Below are 21,358 nucleotides of genomic sequence, written 5' to 3'. Positions count from 1 at the left end.
CATCTCCTACCAGGAAGAGGCCCCTGGGCCGGAGTCAAGCCATGCTGAACAGATTACACCTCACTGCTGGCTTGGGAGTGTTCAGTGTACGCCTAGAAGAGTTGCAGGAGGTGGTCAGGCATTGGGAGGTCTAGATGTCTCTGCTTAGGCTGCTGCCCCCTTGACCTGGACCCAGAGAAGCAGCAGAAAATGGATATATGGCTGTGAATCTAGACACCATCCATCCATCCATCCATCCATCCATCCATCCATCCATCCATCCATCCATCCATCCATCCATCCATCCATCCATCCATCCATCTTCTTCCTCTTGTCTGGGCCCCAGTCCCTGGGGGAACCTGAAAGACCTTGCAGAGACACCCTAGGACATGCCAGAACCCTTCACCCAGGAGACATCCATGTCAGATGCATGAACCATCTCAACTGCCTCCTTTTGATGTGCCAGAGCAGCAGCTCTACTCTGCCGCCCCCCCTCCAAATGACCAAACCATCTGTAAGGGAGAGCTGAGACACCCTTCATCATATCCACATCTCTCAGTTACTACTCACAGCTCGTGGCCATGACAGCTCGTGTAAGCTGACAGCTTCACTTTTAGGCTCACCTCTCTCTTCACCACAGTGAACCAGTACAGCTAGGGGCCATGTTGAACCAAAGCACTGATTTTAGAAATTGTGGAGCTCTCTGGAAGTCAGGTGGGATTCAGGCAGAAAATAAACAGATTATTATATCATGAGAAACATACAATGTAGAATTAAGGTTCTTTATGACAGTCAAGTCATTAACTTTCTGAGTTCTCCTATTTTTTCTCCAAACACAGTGTTGCCACACAGCAATAGACTGACAATAAAAACCCTAAAAATATATTGCTTTGCTGTGGATTTTACAGGTAGAAGGAAAAAGGAAAACAATCTTTGCCTCCACAGATAAAGAGTAAATGGTGACAGCGATGAGCTACCTGGACTACATTAACCACCTGCTATCCCCTCTGTTGGCCTTGTTCACAGCTGGAGTTCAGTAGGCAGCAAGATAGGAATGTGCTCCAAACAGACAGTCGGAAAGTGACGGAGGTAAAAGTAGGAGTAAAAGAGAGGGAGAGGGTGGAGGAGATGGATGCAGATGATCCAGGTCTAGAGTAAGCACAGCAAAGAGCTCAGCGTGTGCTCTCTCAGAAACCATACACACATGCATGTACACATATCACACATGCATACACACAGGCTCTGGTTCAGGCTGGCTGCGCTGATCCCCCCTGCTGTTTTCCCCTTCTGTTTCTGCTCTAAAACACACATCCATTCTGACTCCCGTAACCCCTCAATCGGAGCACACACATATACAAGTACACACACTCCAGTGGGTTCGTGGAAAGGCCGAGCTGTCACACACTTCTTCTCATTGGCAGTGTGTTTGCAGGGTGTGCAACAGTCCCACAGGGGAACTAATCTTGCTGACAAGCAGAGTGAGAAACATCAGTTCCCCTCTTCGCCCCAGAGGGAGTGCAGGGACCAAGGTCAGCTTACCGCACACACACAAAGACACACCTACAAATATGTTAGAAAACACACACACAGACATACTACCACGGGCAATCAGATCTCCTCACACGTGCACACCTTGACAGATTCTGACATGACTTTAACACAAACAGACAGAAATCGTGGAAGACGCTGAAAGGGGTACATCAAGGGCTACATGACAATTCAATAATACTACTTTCGGAAGAAATGACTCTACGATCAGTACACAGCAGGAGATAGTTTGTTTAAGACATGGACTGTCTGGGTAGAGCTGGGAAGAAGCAACAAACAAGATAGCGGCTCTCTTGGGCTGCATTAAGCAGATATTTCCCGTCTCACATGCATGCTAGCAAATAATACACAGACTTTGTAGATGTGACCTGTCAAGTTAAAAAGCTTGTGTTTGATCAGATGTTTCCAGACATTTTCTTTCTCAATTGCACCTCTATTTAAAAAAATTCCAGCTCTGCACTGCATGTTGAAAATGTAACCCTGTATTCTTAAGTTCAATCACTACTAACTAGTTAGTTCCATCTCTTAGTGACTCCTGTTAAGCTGCTAGCTGGCTGACTGGATCGCAGCTTTAGACAGCATGGCTCCAAACCAAATTGGAAGTCTGAAGATTTAAAACAGACCAGGAAACCCCAGTAAAGCAGAGAGCGGATGCGTCATCCATACTTTTTTTGCCAATGATGTAGTTCTATTGGCCTCAAGAGAATGTGACCTTCAGCATGCACTCGAGTGGTCAAGTTGCCTCTACTGAGTGAGAAAATTATGAATATCATATGAACTAAGATATTAAATTTACTGCAGCTGAGTCAGCTGGAATGAGAGTCTTCAAGTCTGAGGCCATGGTTCTTATGGGTTGGTGGAAAGAAGCTGCCTCAAGCAAGTGAGTTCAAGTATCTTGGGAACTTATTAGCGATTCATCAGCAGTAATACAGGTGTTGCACCAGACTGTTGTGGTGAAAAGAGAGCTGAGGCACACGTTGAGGTTTCCTCTGTGGTTCCGGCTTAGAGACAGGACGAAGGGCTCAGACATTCGGAGAAGTATTGGAGTGAAGCTGCTACGTGTCGAAAGAAGTCAGTTGATGTGGTTTGGGCATCTGGTTGGGATGCTTCCTGGGTGCCTCTCTTTGGAAGGTTTCTGCGCAGGCCTAAGTGGGTAGATCCATAATGAGCTGGAGAAATTATACATCTTATTTACCCGGGAACAACTCTGGAACTCCTTGGAAGAAACTGGGAAGTGTGGCTGGGGAGCAGGACATGTGGAACATCCTGCTTAGCCTCCTGCCATGTTAACCGACTTTGGATAACCAGAAGATATCGGCTTTAAGGACTTTAATGTTTTCCCCCAATTATTGGCTCTTGCTCATAAAGGCCTTTAAAATTATGACTATTGAATTATGACTATCATATGAACTAAGATATAAAATTTACTAAACACTTGAAATGTATTGCTTTCAAATGTTTAATATATGGGGGCCCAAAGCTTGTAGATCTTTCTCTGTAGGGTTCCATAGATAACCATTAGCTCCTGAACTCCGATACCATCTAACCCATTTGAACAGTGATGCTCTATTCATGTTCTTTATATCCCTGAAAATGAAAGAGAAGTTGGCTCTGCTGAGTGCATTTTCCCCCATTGGACATACTGAGCATCAATGAGCACATCACACAGCCTTCTGCATTAAAATGAGGTGAGGAAGACACACTTGTAAACATACTTGGAGATCCTTAGAAATATGAGATTTACAAAATCACTGCAGCCATTTAAATGTGCTCCTTTCATCAACACTCGCCCCAAGTGAACAGCGCTCATACGCACCTTGGAATTCTAACATCTGTGCATCAGTGTGTGCACACGTACGTATAACGTGCATGCAGATACGCGCACATCCAGTGAAACACACTCACAATTTACTTCATGAGCCTCAGTGTTTTCTGCAGATTAGTAACTTCACCAAACAACACAAGAGACACACTTTTTTCCCTCCAGAATCCCAGTCCGTAACTGATTTTGTCAGTGCACGGCGGATTAGTGACTCAAACTAAATGAATGGCATTCAGTGTTATTATTGGAACACTTTTAGGTTTTCTCTAAGTGACTTACAGCGAGGTAAACTGGCTCCCAGGGGCCCTGTACGAGCCAAATGAAGGAGTGTGATATTGCCTGTGATTCACTTGAACTTTACAATAAGCAATATTCCACCCACCTTGGGTACAGCTCTGGGATAACAGCCACTGGTACATGTTTCATAATAAATATTTTTTATTATCAGTGTTTCTATGCAGCGGGGAGGAGGAAAGCAGCAGAAAGTGCTCAGTCTGTATGAGACTGTATGATTGCCTTTATGTGTGTGCACGCATTTTGCGGTTGCCATGGAGACGTGGCAGTACATGCGACGCAGGGAAACGATCAGATAAATGTCACAGTACCTAATGAAGCTGCACCGGTGCCCTGACGCTCAGCTAGCTCTGCGCTAACGAGCTACCGCACGCCGTCGCCGGATAATGAGGGAAGACACACATACACCTACGCTCTAACACTCACACACACACAAACGCACACTTAGACACTCACAATGCGAAGAAAACGTACTGATGCATGACACACATGGACACAAGTGAAATGTGTCTCATTCTGCTCGTTTCTCATGTCTCATATTTTCCTGCATGTATAAAACGCTGGAGGAGCCCACACTGTTTTCTTGGAATTAAAGCTCCCTTGTTGGGTGCTGCAGGTGGCAGTTCATGCGGTGTGATCTGTGGCACATAAAGCTACCTTGATATGAATACTTGAAAACAAATGACAAAGTAAAAGCTTGGCTGAAAAAATAAAACAGTTTCCCGCAATGGAAATGCTTAAACGCTGCTAAAAAACCTCATTGCTTTTGTCAGTTTTTGGCTTTGAGCCTGGCTGCCGATGACATTTTTTGGTTTATGATGAGAACAGTCGAAGCAATACTTCTCCAGGCTTTCTGGGGGTCTTTCATAGTATTTCTTTGGACATTGGCTGGTTTTTCACTCAATTTCAGTCCAGGTGTTTTTACTTGTCAAGTCACTAAACACTAACCTATGAAACAGTTAAGCATAAGACACCTAACTCAAGGGATGAACAAGTGTTCTGTCTATGCATAACAAACAACTTAGCAAACAACCGATGTTAAGGGTCTGTCATGGTTTGTGGATGCATTTCAGTAAGTGGTGTTGGGGACCTTGTCAAAACTGTGGATGCACCATCCAATACCATCTAAAAAGGTTCTGATCTGACAACAGCTTAATTTTTCACCATGAAAATGATCCACCAACACACTGCCAGTGGGTTGGGAACACCAGTAATATTGAACAAAAGAGAGCCAACATCCAAAGAAAAGCTTTGAATGTCCTTCAAGAAGCCTGGAGAACTATTCCTGAAGACTACTTAAAGGAAGAGTTGAAGAATAAAAGGGGCCGTACTAAATATTTCAAAGTCTTTTTTTCTTATATACTGGATTTCTATGTGTTTTTACATATCCATAAATCACACCACCTATATCTGATTTTCCCAGAAAGACAAAGAAATGAAGACTGGATCAAGACTTTTTCACAGCTTTGTATATGAACACATGCAATATATCTGTGTATTTACGCAACATGTCAGATAAGCTTTTAAAGAACATATAGCAAGATAATGTTCCCATCAGCACAAACATTTGGAATCGGACCGATCAAATAACAGGATGTGTTAAGCTAACAACCTTAAAGTTAACACTTCATTTCTCCTACCTCAGCAAGTCATTAGCATAAAAATACAAAACATTCAGACAGCCACCGTGTCGTTTTTAGCCAGCTCTGACTTTTACTTTTAAGGGCTGAAATGGAAAGCATTATGAAAGATGTCATCTCATCTGGTGAAACATCAGCTATTGCTAATTGACGTCAATTCCACAAGCAACTTGCCCAAAGGCCAAAATGAAAACTGGCCTTTAAAAGTTATTTATGAATGTCGAGAGATTAACAGATTTAAAAACACAGTGAATGAATCAAAAAGAAGAAAGAATGATAATGAAGCGTGCACCCAATCTGTAGCCACTTGTCTTCTTCCCTCTTTTTCTTTTCACCGGTTTTCATGTAAACATAATGGAAGCAACCACCCCACCCCCACCCCATCACACGAGCGCCTTGTAGCTAACGGTGTGAACAGAACAGCGCTGGGAAGAAAATATAGGTCAGAGTAATTTTTGAACAGGTCTGATTCTTCTGAATTCAGGCATTTTCCAGTCAAACACACACGCAAGCATGCACGCACGCACGCACGCACGCACGCACACACACACACACACTCTGAGCCTCATATAAGAATGCCTGTAAATGTATCACAGCTGAGTACCCAAATGAAAGCCTCAACAGGTGCACTCAAAATTGGTATATGAATAACTCTATTCCGTCTCTATTCAAGCTTGAGTTTTCTCCCCCCCTTAACTTCTTTTAAAAATGCTTCACGGTTCATAAAGAAAGAACATGTTATGGATGAATGAGGTCCTTTCAAAGCAAGTGCAAACATTATTCTACTGTTCACAGCCTGTCTGCATGTGTGTAAGTTAATTAAGTTGCACAACGAAACTTAAACTGTGTATTAGTCACCGTGCCACTGCCTCCCATACACACACACACACACTCAAAGTGCTATTTTATAATTTGCGAGAAGAAACAACAAGGTGATGAACGCCGTCACATGCAGAGGAGGAGATCCACTTAGGGCGAGTCACACTCGCAGTGGAGCTGAACTACGACCTGTAGAGAAGCACCTACCAATCACTTCTAAATCCTTCGAGTGAACACCCTTTTTGATCTGAAACACCGCCCTAGCAAGGGTTATCTCCTGTTCCTCAAACACAACTCAACCACACTTGATGTTTGTGCCAAAGGAAAATGTTTCCCATACTTTTATTTTCAAGGGTTTTTAGGGTTAAGTAAAGACGAGGGTTTGGGTTAAAATACATTCCTTCACAACCTAAAGCACCTGCTACAAAGCTGAATTTGCTCACTCAGCGTGAAAGATTTTAAACACACCTTTTCACATGACCTCTAGATGTTTTCTAGCTTTTGGTTTTCACTGACAACAGCTGGCAAGCAGGTAGATTAGCAACTGGTATCGACCTTTAGATCCAAATCTGACAAAATGGTATGAGCTTTGGTATAGTCCTTTTTGCACATACTGCCTCCACAGTCATCTATGGATTTAACCTCTGTCCATGGTAAACTCCTAATCATGGACAATACAAAAGGTTTTCCAACCACCACAAGCGTTTGTAAAGATGTACAAGTTTCATCTAGACACAAGAAAAATCAATAAGTTTGTATCTGTTGAGAGATAAATAGAAATATTGCCTGCTTACACTGTAGGAGAGGTCACAAGGTCACTGGATTCAATAACGCTCTTCCTCGTGGGAGCGTGAATGAGCAAAGTGAATTTTAATGCACATCTGGTCACAAAGTTTTCAAGCTCGCAGATACACAGATGGGGAGGCGATCTGCTGGAGACAAAAATAAAAATATTCCCGCACGGGGAAAATTCTCAAACACTGAGTTGTGGCCTTAATGTTTTTCTATTTTTGGGGCCAATATTTTGGAGAAAAAAACAAAAACAAAAAACAGCTGTACTTAGTTTTTACCACTTCTTCTTCCGTTTTTTTCTACTTTGACAGCGCAGTTCCTGGAATTTTCTCCCTCAAAATATGCTTTCTAGCTCACATCAGTCTGACCTGGAGTTTCTGTGCGTGTGTGTGTGTGCACGTGATAAAAAGGAAGGGGGGGAAGGAATTAGAGCGTCTTAAAGCCTCAACACCAGATTGGTCAAATCCAGGCAGTAGCAGCAGTATTCCACCCTAATCTTTAGCACACTTCCTCTTTTCTTCACCCCACATCCTCCCTATATCTTGTTGCCATGGGAACAGCAATGGACATAGGGGGTGAGGGCATCTGGGGGGGGTGGAAGCTCTGGGTGTCAGGTAGGTAGGTGCCTCACCCTTGACTCTTTGGTGGATTTGCACCGTGTCCCTCGTCTCATTCTTCCAGCTCTCTTATCTCACCCTGGAAAAAGCCTTCGGCTCCCTTCGTCTCCCCTCCGTCATCACCCCTCGTCCCTCTCACTCAATCTCTCATGTTTGCGGGCTTAATGAGAAACAGCTTGTTTGTGGTGTGAGTCTGCGTGCGTGCCTGTGCGTCCGCATGCGACCGTGTGATGAAATGGCAGTGGCTCTGATTGTCTGGCATCGCGCTGCGGCTGCACTCTGCCAAAAGTCATCATCTGACTCGCCGACGGGGATGATGGCCCATTTGACTAATGCTTCTCCGCAAAACGGGCCAACAATGCCGATCCAGCGAACAGAAGAAATAGCGGACGGGCTGGTGGTGATGGTGGTGGGGGATCATATCAGATTGGTACCGGTTCAATTCAGCTGATGGAACTGGCGGAAAAATAAAAGTCACCTGGGCCTTCACAGGTGCTTGAGTGCTTTTGCGTGTGTTTTACAGTAAATCCTTGTCTGCTTGTACAACATGCAACACCTCCACCACTGTGCCCCGCTTGAACAATAAATCCCCCCCGGTGTGTTCATGCACATTGGTCGTGACACCTCTAAAGGGGACAACAGAGCAGAAAACCACAGGGTAAATACAAAAAAAGAAGAAAAAGCACAAAAAGGGCATCAGACAGAGACAAACAGGAACACAGACAGGCGGGAGAGAAAACGGGGCACTTGCCAGCAACAAACCACCACTGATTTAACAACACGAGTGCATTTGCTGTACTGGCTTTGGCACAATTGTGTCCCATTGTGAGCAAACCTCTACGCTGCTTGCAGTACAAAGGTTATGAAAGCCTGTGAGTTACCTCTATTAGCATGTGGAGAGGATCCTATTTTCATATATGATGTCAATAAAACAAAAAAGTGTGTGTGGGGTTTTTTTTCTCTCAGCATATTCCAGGTGAAACTGCTTTTATGACTTTAATCAGCCATTATTAGACACACATATACCCTGTACGACCTCAGAGGGGAAGGAGTAGTAGTTCTTGCAGTAGTGGAGAGGATGCTCGGAGCGAAAGCAAAGTGAAGTTGAACACAGTGGAGAGAGACAGCCGGAGGAAACCTATTTATTGGCTGGCATGGGAGGGCAATGTTTTCTGTGTTGGTGTGTGTGTGGCTAGAAAAAAACCCAACACTGAGAAGTTCCTTTTCTCTGTGAGGACACATCTGTAAACTCTTGTTTGCGCTGTAATTTCCCTCGTAGATCATTTCAAGGCGTTTGCGACTGAGTGCGATTGTGTGTTTGACCTCAGGCTCCCACTAAACACAAAATACAACTGGGGTGTTTTGTCCACATGTACAACACATTCTTCAGTTTGACGTCACATTAACCCACACAAACTGTACTGAGGCTGTACAGCTATATGTTTGCCAAGTCCCTTTACTCCTTTAATTTTCCTCTTATCCTGGTTTTATTCCAAATTCTTTTCTTTTAAGTCTTCCCGCATCATGCCTTCCTTCACTGTTTTGGTCCTGGGATGGTCAAAATGTGATGTACCTAAAAGACCATCAGTCCCTTTAAAATACTGATGTATTAGAAATATTACATGCATCCAAGCCAATGTAAGGTGCAAATTTTAAGCCCAGTTTTTAAGTCAAATAAAACAATCTGAGTCCAAAGTCAAAAACTGGTAGACAAAAACGATTGTAATGAAGTATATTACAAAAGGTTTGTAGTCTCAACCTTCAGTTTATAGACTAATTTAATGTTCACTGGGTAGATTATGGTCCAATTTCGAGCAAAACAGATGACAGATGTGATAAATCTCTACACAATGGGCATCTATTGCCACTGGCTGCTCAGTCAGCCACTTCAATTTAAAAAACAAACAAACAAAGAAGACATGGCTCCTCACCCAGGAGGTGTCCATCTCAACTGACTCCTTTCAATGTGGAGGAGTAGCGGCTCCACTGTAAGTCCCTCCCGATTGATTGAACCCCTCAGCCTATCATCCATAATACTTGGAACTTTAAGCAATAATTTCAAGTGATCCCCCATGACAGAGAAAAAAAAACCTAGGGACCAGTTTCCCCTGCCTGGTATAGGGTTACTGTGGTCACGCCCTGGAACCAGGCCTCGCTCGAGGGAGAGCGTTCAGTGTCCCAGCCCAGGAGAGCCTGAAGAGACAAGACTTCAAAAACCAGAGGTTGATGTCACAGTGGCTACATCCATCTTATCCAAAGCCTGTTTTTTTTAAATCATTTATAAAGTCAGGTCACCAACTCTCCAGTTCAAAACTCATGAAATAATTCCAGGAAACAGCACATAGTTTTCATTGCACTTCACTAAGATCTCCTGCAAAGCATTAGTCAAATAATACCAGAGAACTCCATTACCTAACTTTATATTTCGTAACGCAAGCAGATCGGGTTTGATTTGGTATTGCTCAATAATTAGTAATGTTTGTGCATATAACTCTTTGGACTTTCACATTATTCATCTACTTACTGCCTCTTTTGCTTTTTATAGCCTTTCCTCCCTCGTTTCTGTCTCTTTCTGCTTGTCTGATTCGTTCAGTGCACCGTCAGTATTAAGGAGGAAATCACTTGCACATTACAGCCCTGCATTTCCAAGCACTTTACTCAATAAAATTGTGGCAATTCACACTCTGAACCCAGTTTACGGGGTGTTGGGAGGGCGCTGGATCTCAGACAGCTGACAGGTTTCCACTGAGAACAGCAGGTGATCTCCAATCTTTGGACCTGCCTCCTGGACAGAAAGTGCCTCACCAAGAGTTGCTGCTAATGCCCACTACAGTGTAATTATTCCTGTAATGTTGTAAAGGAGGAGGGCTTGAGCTGGAGGGGGACGGGGGGGAGAAAGCGGGTGATAGCATTAACAGATATTAGGGTGGGTGGGGTGTTCATTTTCATTAGGTTTTATGGGTCGGAAAAACAATGTCATGCATACCAATTAGCGCTGGAACAGATGGCTCAATATGGTTCTATGTTCAGTCCCATGCAAGGAGCAGGAGTCTGACAGTAACAACCCAGGCAACAGCATCAGGCCGGTCAACAGGAGGAAGGAGTTCAGGCTGCCAGCTGTTTGGAAAAAAAACCTTTCCTTTCCTTTGCTTTGGTTTGGTTTCCTTTCCTTTCCTTTCCTTTCCTTCCCTTATTTCTGCCCTACATTCCAGGTCAGGACCTCCAGGGCAAAATTAAACCTTGATCAGTCTGTTCATCAGCCTCTCTGAGGAGGGAGCCATATGCTGACATATGCTGACGGAAAGGGAGAGGGATTGGCTAATTATACTTGTGTGTGTGTGTGTTAGTGTGCATGTGCAGAAAGCTCAATGTCTCTGTCAAATCAACACAAACGGTCTGAGCGACATTGCTTCGCAAGGCCCAAAAGTGAGTGAGTATCTGGCTGACATTTTGCTCTGATATTCGATATCTTTAAATCTGTTTTTCTTCCAATTGTTTTTCATTCTTTTTTTCTCATGTGGTTCACATGGAAACAGTCTTTTTTCTTTGTGCATCAGTTTTGAAAAGCCTATGAAAAACCAGTAAGGCTGTCAGCAGACACTAACAGAATAATAATACCATTTCCACATAATACTGATACTAATCGGGATAATAAAACACTTTCAACACACATTTGTGAAGAAATCAAACAAATGTGTGCCCTACTGAATTAATTTAGCACTGTTCTCTTACAGAACCAGCGCTGTATTGATCAAGCCAACAATACCAATAAAAAAACTCAAACAAAACCCATCATATCTGATGGATGACTCAGTGACAACTCAATATCCAGCCTGTAAAGTGGAGCTATTTTTGTCAACTAGAGGGCAGAAAACAAATCTAAGCAAATTAACAGTTGCAATGCAGTTTTTAATCATACTATTTCCTGCGTTTACAGAGTAGTCACTCTCCTTTCAGCTCTGTTTTGATCTCCACCAACCTGTCAAATAGGTTTATAAGGGTGGTGAAACTGAACCATCTGGTAAATGTCCTAAAAATTCTAAATAATTAGGTAGAATTCAGAAAACTTCAAAAACATTGCAGAGTTAAATCTGAAGTTCTTTGCCATTTCTGAGCAAGTGGCCAGAAAGATGTTAAGGAACGGTATACACCCATCAGTTATCTAAACTGGAGCATAGACTGGTATTTATAAAGCATTGTCTTTTTATCTATTACACTAATCTGTGCTCCAGGGACAAGTAGAGGTTTAGGCAACCCTGTGGGGCACAGCTGTACCTTTGGTGCGGTTGCAGTGTGGTTTGCAGAACAGTTCAGTTTGACCATTCAAGCCTTTCCCAAGGCTAACACAAAAAAGATTCGGTTGCGACCACAGATCGCCACTAAGTCACTGACTGTCTTGAGACCTACGTCAGCATAGGAGAACAGTGGGATAGAGACTTCCACACTGGCTCTTTGTTCTACATAAATCATAAAAAGATGTGTTTGTACTCACCAATCATATGAATGGGAATCTCCATCAGTATGCGCACACAACTCTCCACTCTAGCTTAAGAAAATGAAAGAGGCTTCAACTCATGATCTTATTCAGCAGCTGGGCTTTACAAATAGATTTTGACGGAGTTAAATAGTGCCCAGACCTCTAATTTAGCAAAATAAACCAACACAAATCAGACGAAGAACTTCCTCAAAAACCAACCGGTGATAGATATGAAACTATTATGACCTGAAATCGAAAAGCTGCGAGGTGACAGCCTTCAACACAGCTCCGCTGCCCCGCTGCCCCTAACAAAGAGTTGCTTACCTGAAAAAGACTGAATATTTTGCCTGCTTACTCTATCTGTATCTAGACAAAGAGATTGCTTTTATCTTTATTTAAGCTCATTGCAAACGCTTTCTGCAGGAGCAAATTTCCCTAAGAAAACAGTCCACAGCGGTGTCTGTGTATTACAAGGGGCAATGCTTCTGGAGAGATGCCGTTACATTTTTTTGAATGCGAGTTGTCAATGCTTTGAGGCCGACAAATGAAATTCCTTTTACCTCTTGTGTTGTTGTGGCAGCTGAAGTCTAAGAGACAAATATCTGTGAACCTGAAAAAACCACCTGCACAGCTAAGTAGAACTAGAAGTAAGTGAGAAAATATGTTTTCCCTTTTCTCTTTTTTTTTGGTAAATTGGGTGAATCTGCCCTTTAATACCCACCCACTGGACCCAAACTGGCACATCAAAGGCCCCTTTGTATGCTTTCTCATTTCCTATCTACAGTGGTCCTCTCTCCTCTCACTGGCTTTAGAGCTCAGCTTTACATCTGTAGAAGCAGGGTGGGTACAGGTGTGCCTCCACACTTTGGAGACTTTATACTAGCAAACACTTTCACTGTGGTGTTAGCCACGGCTCAGTGGGTCTGAATGGGGAAGCGCTAACAGGCTAGCGCTGCAGCTCCGGAGCCCATTGATCTGTGCTGCTCACTAATAACAGACAGCAGAGACTCCCCGGCTCTCTGGGGCCATTAGGATGCATGAGTGGGAACCATGCTAAATGGGACAATACACAGAGGTGTGTACAAGGGTAAATACACTCCAGTTCATATGGAGAGGCAGATATGCCACGGGTAAGCCTGACTAACACATAATTTCTTTGGCTAACCTTGGAATTGCATTACCCTGGGTGTTTGTCTTAGCATGTGTACGTGTGTGTATTTTGATATAGGGATTAAGCACAGTGTTACAGCATGACTGGGACTGCCTTATTTAGGGTCGTGCAGTTACATTTCCAAGCCATTATCTATACCTGCGGGGACAAGCGGGAATTTCAGCGTGACAGAAAACTCACACGGAGATGTATACGCATACACACGAACAGACAAAGCCCTAACAGAGGTGTATGTCAGTGCACGGGCAGGCCTACATTCAATCTCCTATCTCCCAAACAGTAAAAGGAGAGAAATCGAGAGGCCTGTCTGCTCGCCATCCCTCTAAATGTTTAATGAACCATCTTCCCTGTCTCCCTCCCTCTCCAGCTCTTCTGCCTCACTCACCCTGCTGCTCAGCCCTAACCCATCATCTACTTTTTCTCACTTCATCCTTGTTTGTCTGTCTCTCTCTCTCTCTTCCTTCAGGCTAACAGACGCCAACGAGTTGCACTGGTTCGCGATGAGGTCTGAATGCTGACGAGCAATGAGAAGAGGGAGAGGAGGACAAGGAGGAAGGCTAATCTGCATCCTATTTCATAACTAAACCTCCCCCTGGCTTGGATCCAGACTCGCCAAATCTATCATTTGTTCTCACGTAATTTTTCACTTGACGTTTGAAACCGTGCAGGTTTGCAGGGCCCGGCAGGGCTCTCCTCTGACTGGATAGTATGGAGATGACAGCACCTTGCAGCCTGAGTGGATGCTGGGTTGCGCGTTTCCATGTGAACCACATGAGGAAAAACGTGCGTCTGCGCTGTTCCAGCTTCTAAGTGCTTGTAATGTAACTGGCAAAAAATTTTTGGCATGAGGGAAAGATGTGAAAATGCTGCAGAGCTATTTGTGTACTCCACAGTCACAGCTGTTATTGTTTAGACAACAAAGATTCGGCTGTGGGGGGGGGGGGGGGGTGTCGCTGTTCTGTTTTATTAGGCCTAATCTACTCAACCCTTCTTTATCTCCTAATGCAGAGGGGGTCTTTATCTTTTGACCTGCTCCAAATAAGCTTCTTCTACCACTTAAATAATCTAGCAACACGGTTAATCCTGTCCAAATACTGTAATACTGTACACCGTTTACAGGTTAAACATGTAACCTCTGTCATTTCCAAATATCTGACATAAACTTGTCAAATTAAAACTTTATTCGGGTAGACACTTTGCTAGTTGTATGACACATGACTGAAGGCTTGAAACAAGTTTTTATGTTGGTGCTAAAATCTCAGGACAATTTAAAATAGAAAGAATAAAGACAGCAGCACAGTGGTTAGCACTGCTAGAAGGGTCCTGGGCTCAAATCCACTGTCTGGTTGTCTCCAGCTTCTTCCCACAGTCCAAACACATGCACGTTAGGTTAAGTGGTGACTAAACTGGATGTAAGAATGTCAGCGTGAATGATAGCAAGGTGTACCCTGCCTCTCGTCCTATGACAGCTGACAGATGGACTCATTGCAGCGTGTGAAGACTGATTGCAAATGTCTGAGGACTAGTTTTGGAGATCAGAGGACTAGTTGGAGAGGCCTGCGATCGACTGGCAACCTGTCCAGAATCTACCTATGACAGCTTGGTTAGGCTCCACCAAAACTTGTGACCCTGGAGTGGATAATTGGCATGAAATGGATGGGTATATAAAGATAGCATGGAAAACCTTTTTAATAATCAGTTTTATGAGGCCAGTTGATGTGGATAGCTTTTTACTGATGGGAATTCATTTCTGGACTTGAGGTTGAAAGAATTTGTGACTTGATGTAAATTTTATCAGACGAGATTTCGCCTTAAAACTGATTTGAGGTTTGAGACTTAAAATCTGACTTTGTTTATGTTTTTCATAACTGAATAGTGAAAAACTAAACTTGTTTACTTGAGAATGGCTTGGTCACTCTGCCATAGACAGGATATGAAAGACAGATGTAGCCACTGTGATGCCACCAAAGTCCTTATATGAAGGCTTCGGTTGATTATTTTCTTGGCTTGTCAGTCAAAGCATACCCTGCTTTATCATCTATTCTACTCTACATGTAATCATAATGAACAAAATGAATTACATGCTCTATTGAACAGACTTGAAAAAAGCAACTGGGATCGAAAACTCACTGGGAAAGGATTTACTAAAGCCATAAATGAAGTGAGACATAGAAACAGTTTCCCATAGACTTCTATACACACAGACTGGAGTCGGTAAAATTGCCCCCTGCTGGCCATTCAAGAGAATGTACTCAAGAAGAGTCCAGACCTGATTTGAGCCACTTTTGACAAGAAGTGACACTCGATGTGATTTCAATTGAATTGGACTCGCTCTACAAGCCTGGATTTTTGAAAACCTAACAAACAAGTCCTCGCAAGAGATACTGAGAGCCACTTTGTATAACCAACAATTGCTCATTACAAGCAAGAACACAACTGCTACTTTCTTTCTGAATGAAATACTACGGGGAACAAAAAAAAGAAAAAAGTGTTATTTTCTCAGATTTCTCTGATTTTGTTTTGCTCGGCTCCTCTAAAGAACATTTAAAACGCGTAAAAAACCTCTCGTTCGGCTGTGGAAACACACACACACACACACATAATACACGAGACAAGCGACAGTGCGCGGGTGTGTATTTACGCGCTTGCGTGCACGCAAATGTGTACAGCTGTGGATGTAAGCGAGCGAGCCTACTTCTACTCCCAGCCCCAGGACTTCAAATTATCCTGAGGCTCCTCCAAAACACACTTCAGAATTTTTGTCTGCTTTCCAAACTCATTACTTTAGTAGGGCAAATCAAACAGGGCGCATTAAATGGAACTCAAACGTGAAGAGAGTGGAGTGCAGGGGGAAGGAGAAGAGTGAGTGTGAGTGTGAGTGTGCGCGTGTCACAGAGAAAGCAAGTGCGCCTGTGTGTTAATTAGCAGGATCCTGCTCTAATTAATGGCCTATGAATAGCCATGCTGGGTAAGTAGTCAAGGTTAGACACCTGTGCAGCCATATTGATGCTGGAGCAAACTTCTTCTCATGCAGGGTCTATCAAATTATCCACATTTAATGTAAATACAATATTGGCAGCCTCGGCTGCCGCTGAGCCAAATGATGAAATGAGCGTGTGTGTGTGTGTTATAAGAGATACTGTGTGTATCCAACATGGATGATGTCAGAGCAATTAGAGAACACATGAATCATCACTGGGGAGGTAATGACCTCGGAGCACCACAGAGGAGAGTCAATTACTCCATCATAAGGGAACCTGGCACTATTACACATTATTTATTACTCATTTAAGAAGTGATATGATGACTTTGCCGTGCTCCGTGGTAACATTAATTTGTTATAATCCTTGAATTACTTTTTTTTGTTGCACCCTTTCAAATGTGCAAATTGAATTCTCGCGCACAGCCAGGGACTCTCCAAGAGACTTTTAATCGACTGTGAAACGGCTCGCAAATTTAATAACTGATGTTCGCAGATTAAAATCACTAAAGATTCGCGTTTGCATTGTTAAAAATCCCGATCAGGCTAGCGACCGACAGCCGTCGTCCAGCAAATGTCTGAAGCACGGTGATGGCTCGAGTCGCCCTGAAACACAAACCAGAAGCAGCTGATTTCAATCTTAAACATGCTAACGTGATCCACGTTTCTGTTTCTTCCGTGTTAAGCCTTTTTGACTCATCTGAGCTAAAGCTACAGCTATATCTGTGACCCGGGACATTAAAACTCCTGTAACTTTTAATTTGATTGCGATCTTTTGTGACTGACTTACAGTCGGCACACTTTTACTTCCTTGTCAGTCTTGAAAACACTCATCTGGGAAGTAGAATTACAGCATGAGTCACACACTGAGTCCTGACAGTAGTTCTGGTGACATAATAACATGGAGCGTAGTTGTGTTTGGTGCTACTTAACATGAATGCACACAATCTTTAAAGGTGACATTCATACTAGAGCACCAGCATCTCAGACCATTTACAACCAGACATGTTGAGTACTCAAGAGATTAAAAAAAAATCATACCACAGAGTAGATCTTTACTGTAGGTGAGTTTAAAAATAGCAGATATCAGCTCAGATGTTTGATGCTGATGTCACACGGGATGTAACGCTTGTTGGGAAGCTTTTATTGCATTTACAGTAACCTAGCAAGTTGTCTAGCAACACTGTCTTCGCATCACCCGTCTCCCTGTGTGGTTCTCTTTCACGGTGACAAGCACAGTGAGGCATAATGTTAATAAAATGCTTTGTTCTTTCTTTTAATTGGTTGTTTCTTTCGGGGGTTACTGTCTGAATGCTTCAGCCCGCATCTTGATTTCATGAGTGCACGGAGAACCAGCGGGGCTAAAACGAAATGTTCTCATAAGCACTGACATGCATGCTGAACTGCTTGCTGCACAGGCCTTCCCAAAAAATGATTCAAACCATTCATATCAAAACAGTTGAATCTAGTGGTTTTTGAAAGGCTGTTTACACTGTTTGATATCAGTCTTTGCAGTCCCACTTGATCTTAATTGGAATCCATTGCAACTGCTGTGAATCCAATCTGACTACAGCTTTTTTTTTATTTTTTATGAATGAACGAGCAAAAAACTTTTCAGAGCCACACAAGGTGTTTGATCCTTAAAAGACACATTTTCAGCCGGGTGCCACAGATTAAAAACGATAAAAACGAGCTTTTAAAGGGCCTCTAATGCACTATTATGTCTTCATACAACTCATTTTAAATCTGCCAGCATGGCTCTTTGAGCTTAAATTGTGAGATGTAAATGCTTAAAATACAGAAATCTATAACTTAATTACTTTGGCAGAGTATTAAGGACCATGGGGAAGATCTTTATCAGTGAGAACAAGGTTAAAAGTGCAAAATTTATGTCCTCCTTCACATTTTCCAAAGACGTGTAATGGGATAGATTGGAGTCTTTGCGGGCCCGATTCTGGTCCACGGGTGTTATATTTGACACCCCTGATATACATTTTCTGTAGCGCATTAGCTCTCCGTGTCAAATTTTCCACTTCCTGCTCTCTCCTTTTCTCAGCGTGTACGTTTGAACAAAGAGAGCATTCCCTCGTCAACAGATCAATACCCTGGATCCATTCGGGTTTGTTAAAGAGTAATAGGCATGGATTTGAAGGGGGGGCTAACAGGCGCTGATTTAGCCAGGCTACGCTGGACCCATTTACTTCCCAGCTACAGCTAACAGGGTTTCTCCAGCCTCCAAAACACTTTGTACTGCCGTCACAGTGCCGTATACGGCAGAAGAAAAATTACCCCCATTATGTAATCTCTATAATGATTCCTATTGAGAAAGCAGAGGCTACAATGGCGGTACAGTAAATTACACTAAACACCATTACTCTTGACAGCTTCTTCTGAATGTGTGCGTGCATATCTGTATTTGTTGGTGAGTCGGCGTGTGTGTGCGTGTGTGAAGGTGTTAGGTGAGTGAATGATTGAGTGTGTGTGCATGAGTGCGTGAGCGCCACTCTCACAGTGAAATTAAACTGGGGCTCAGGTGAGAAACAGAGCAATGCTTCAGTGCTGAGCGAAGAGGAAGGAGAAGAAGTGGCGGTGAGGAGTTAAACACCCCAAGGACTTCGCAGTCGGTGTAGAATAAGCCCGTCTAAGGAGGAAGGGAAGAGGAGGAGGACGAGAAGGGACGAGGGAAAGAGGCAGATAGAAAAAGAGAAGGGGAACAGAGGGAGCTGACAGGGAGATTGAGAGATGGCGAGATTGATGGCATGTAATGATGAAACGGATGGAGGACGAGACAAGAGAGACATGCACGTCAGAGGCCATTACTCATCTGCGGCACGCACGCACACACACTCACACACACAGACAGCAAACGCCACCCAAGGGTGCCGGAGGAGCCGTCTACCACCCACCTCTCTATTTTTCTCACCTTCTTTCGTTTTCTCTCTGTCGTCCTCCTGTTCATCCCACCCTCCATCTGTGCCTCTGTGTCTTTTGCTTTTTTTTTCTTCCCTTCTTAGACTTCAGTCTGTTTCCTCTGAGGATTTACATCATTCGTATCAAATCATCTCATTCGTCACAAACTGTGAAACTTGTTTTTACCATTTATATTTCAAGTGGAGCAGCAACGCACAAGAACTTATAGACAGATAGAGGTGATATTGTCTATTGTAGACTATCAGCTATAGCTATAGTATCAGCAATAAAGACAGGCACGAGCTTTTTGTTTGCTTTGCTGTTTTTGTTCCCCTTGCGTGGGTGCAAAAGCTCAAGTTAGGACTACGTATTGTTAAAATATTGATAAAGTCACACAACTTGACCCACTGACACACGCTGTTATTAATTAAATGACAGAACCATGCAAGACATGAGTCTACATCTGGCTTGTATGTGTATGTGTGTATTGTTTTGGCCTGTTTGTCAACCACAGTTTTCCATAATGAGCACCCAGGGGACTTGTTGCACTGCACTCTCTTCTCGGAAAGGCCTGAACAGACTTGTGCAATACCTCCGATGCTCCCTGGAGGCTTGAGACACACTAAATGCCGATTTCCATAACAGAATACTCACAAACAGCGTGATCACTTCTGTCCCACGGGTTTTTAAAAATTTCTCAAGAAAGACGGCCCTCTGTGCTGAAACCAAAGCAAGATGACTACAGGATTAATCCAAGAGGTGAGTGACATTTTGCATGTCAAGGATTTCCAATTAAGACAAACATCAGGCCGACACGCCCCATGTGATAAAATGTTGCTCCAGAATGCCAATGATGCCAAGAAATACTTCCACATAGAAACTTTACACAGGCCTACGAAAGACAACGACCCTGCAATAATATGAGAAAAAACCTCAACAATCAGAGGACCACCGATGAGCAAGCACTTGGCAACAATGGGAAGGAAAAACTCCCTTTTAACAGGAAGAAGCCTCATGTAGAACCATGATCAGGGAAGGGCAGCCATCTGCCATGACCGGTTGGGTTTGACACTGCGGAAGAGAGCCAGAGATTAATAAACAAAGTGGTCTATTGGGGTGATATGCTACTATGCGGTTTTTAAGAAAGATGGGGCCTTATTATTCAAGACGTTGTAAGCGAGGATTGTGGACCATAAAAACTAACATAAGTGATGCTGTTAGGACTAGAAAACTGCTGTATAACTCTGTGATTCCCAGCCAGTGTTTCGGGAATGCCAGGAAGTACTTCTGGACCAGTTTCAAAGACTAGTTTCAACTAATCTAAAAAACATCATAAATGACATCTGCTGCACAAAAGAGTTAACTAAACTAAAAGTTATGGATAAAAAGTACAAAGAGGCAGCAAATGGGAACGTTTAAATCAGCGGTCCCCAACCCCCAGGTCTCGGACCGGTACCAGTCCGTGAGTCGTTTGGTACCGGGCCGCGAGAGTTGAGGCTCAGGTGTGAAATGTATGGTTTTCAGGGTTTTTATCGGTTTTCAGCGTTATTTTGTTATCGTTTTTATCGTTAACTCGGTTTTCCTGGGTCTTTTCACGTGTGTTATGAATAAATCTTCTTTTTTTCGGTACCGGTACTAGTTTTATTTTGTTGTATTTATGGATTTATGGAGGATTCATTAGTCAGAAGTAAATTCAAACTCAGAACATGTTTTTTTCTCAATCGGTTAGCCTGCCAAGAGCTTTGACTTACTGAATAACTTTGAGTTGAACTGGAAAGTCCAGCATGTTGCTGCTGGGCCCAAATAATAACAAGTTACAATGGAAACCATTACAAAAGGGTGGAGGCAGATGGTTAATGCCAATAGCTGTTTCACTAAAACACACATGTGACTGTTTTGTTTCTAAGTTCAGTTGTTTGCACGCAGTTGTTTGGGCATGCAGTGTGGCATCAGAGCAACAGTGAAGAGGTGTACTAGTTTTTATCACTACAGAAAGCTTTCCTACAAAACAACTTGTATTCATTTGAAAACCACTGAACTGGCGTAATATAATTCAGGTATGTCTCTGTGAGTTAAAGTTGAACTCGGGACAGAACAATACAAAAATTCAAAGTGGACGGCGCCCTGCTGTGTCAAAGCTTCCTTTCTGCTGCTGCTGCGGACTTGCTGTTTAAAATGAGCCCTCTCTCTCTCTCGCTCTCTCTCGAATAAGCTGCATTCACTAAACATCTGCTTAACACCCCGCACACACACCGCTTAATACAATGAGCCGATATGCCAAGCGGCGGAGTGCGTGCCGTCCTCTCTCC

The 21,358-nt window shown here is 43.2% G+C and overlaps 1 protein-coding gene across 22 annotated transcripts in view; it reads right to left on the bottom strand.

Moving 5' to 3' along the window:
- celf2 (cugbp, Elav-like family member 2) overlaps window positions 1–21,358 on the bottom strand; it is a 237,880-nt gene that overhangs the window by 103,583 nt on the left and 112,939 nt on the right. The window contains exon 1 of one of the 22 annotated variants that reach the window (XM_063460428.1): window positions 6,897–6,975. The exons of the other annotated variants lie outside the window; for them this stretch is intronic. The gene's annotated coding sequence lies outside the window, so the exon portion shown is untranslated. Of the gene's footprint in view, window positions 1–6,896; window positions 6,976–21,358 lie in introns of those variants that run through there. 22 annotated transcript variants of the gene reach the window in all.

The sequence above is a fragment of the Pelmatolapia mariae genome, linkage group LG17 (assembly GCF_036321145.2).
Source record: "Pelmatolapia mariae isolate MD_Pm_ZW linkage group LG17, Pm_UMD_F_2, whole genome shotgun sequence".
NCBI classification, from domain to species: domain Eukaryota; kingdom Metazoa; phylum Chordata; class Actinopteri; order Cichliformes; family Cichlidae; genus Pelmatolapia; species Pelmatolapia mariae.
The sequence above is the reverse complement of the archived record's forward strand: the minus strand, read 5'-3'. Positions and strand labels throughout refer to the sequence as shown.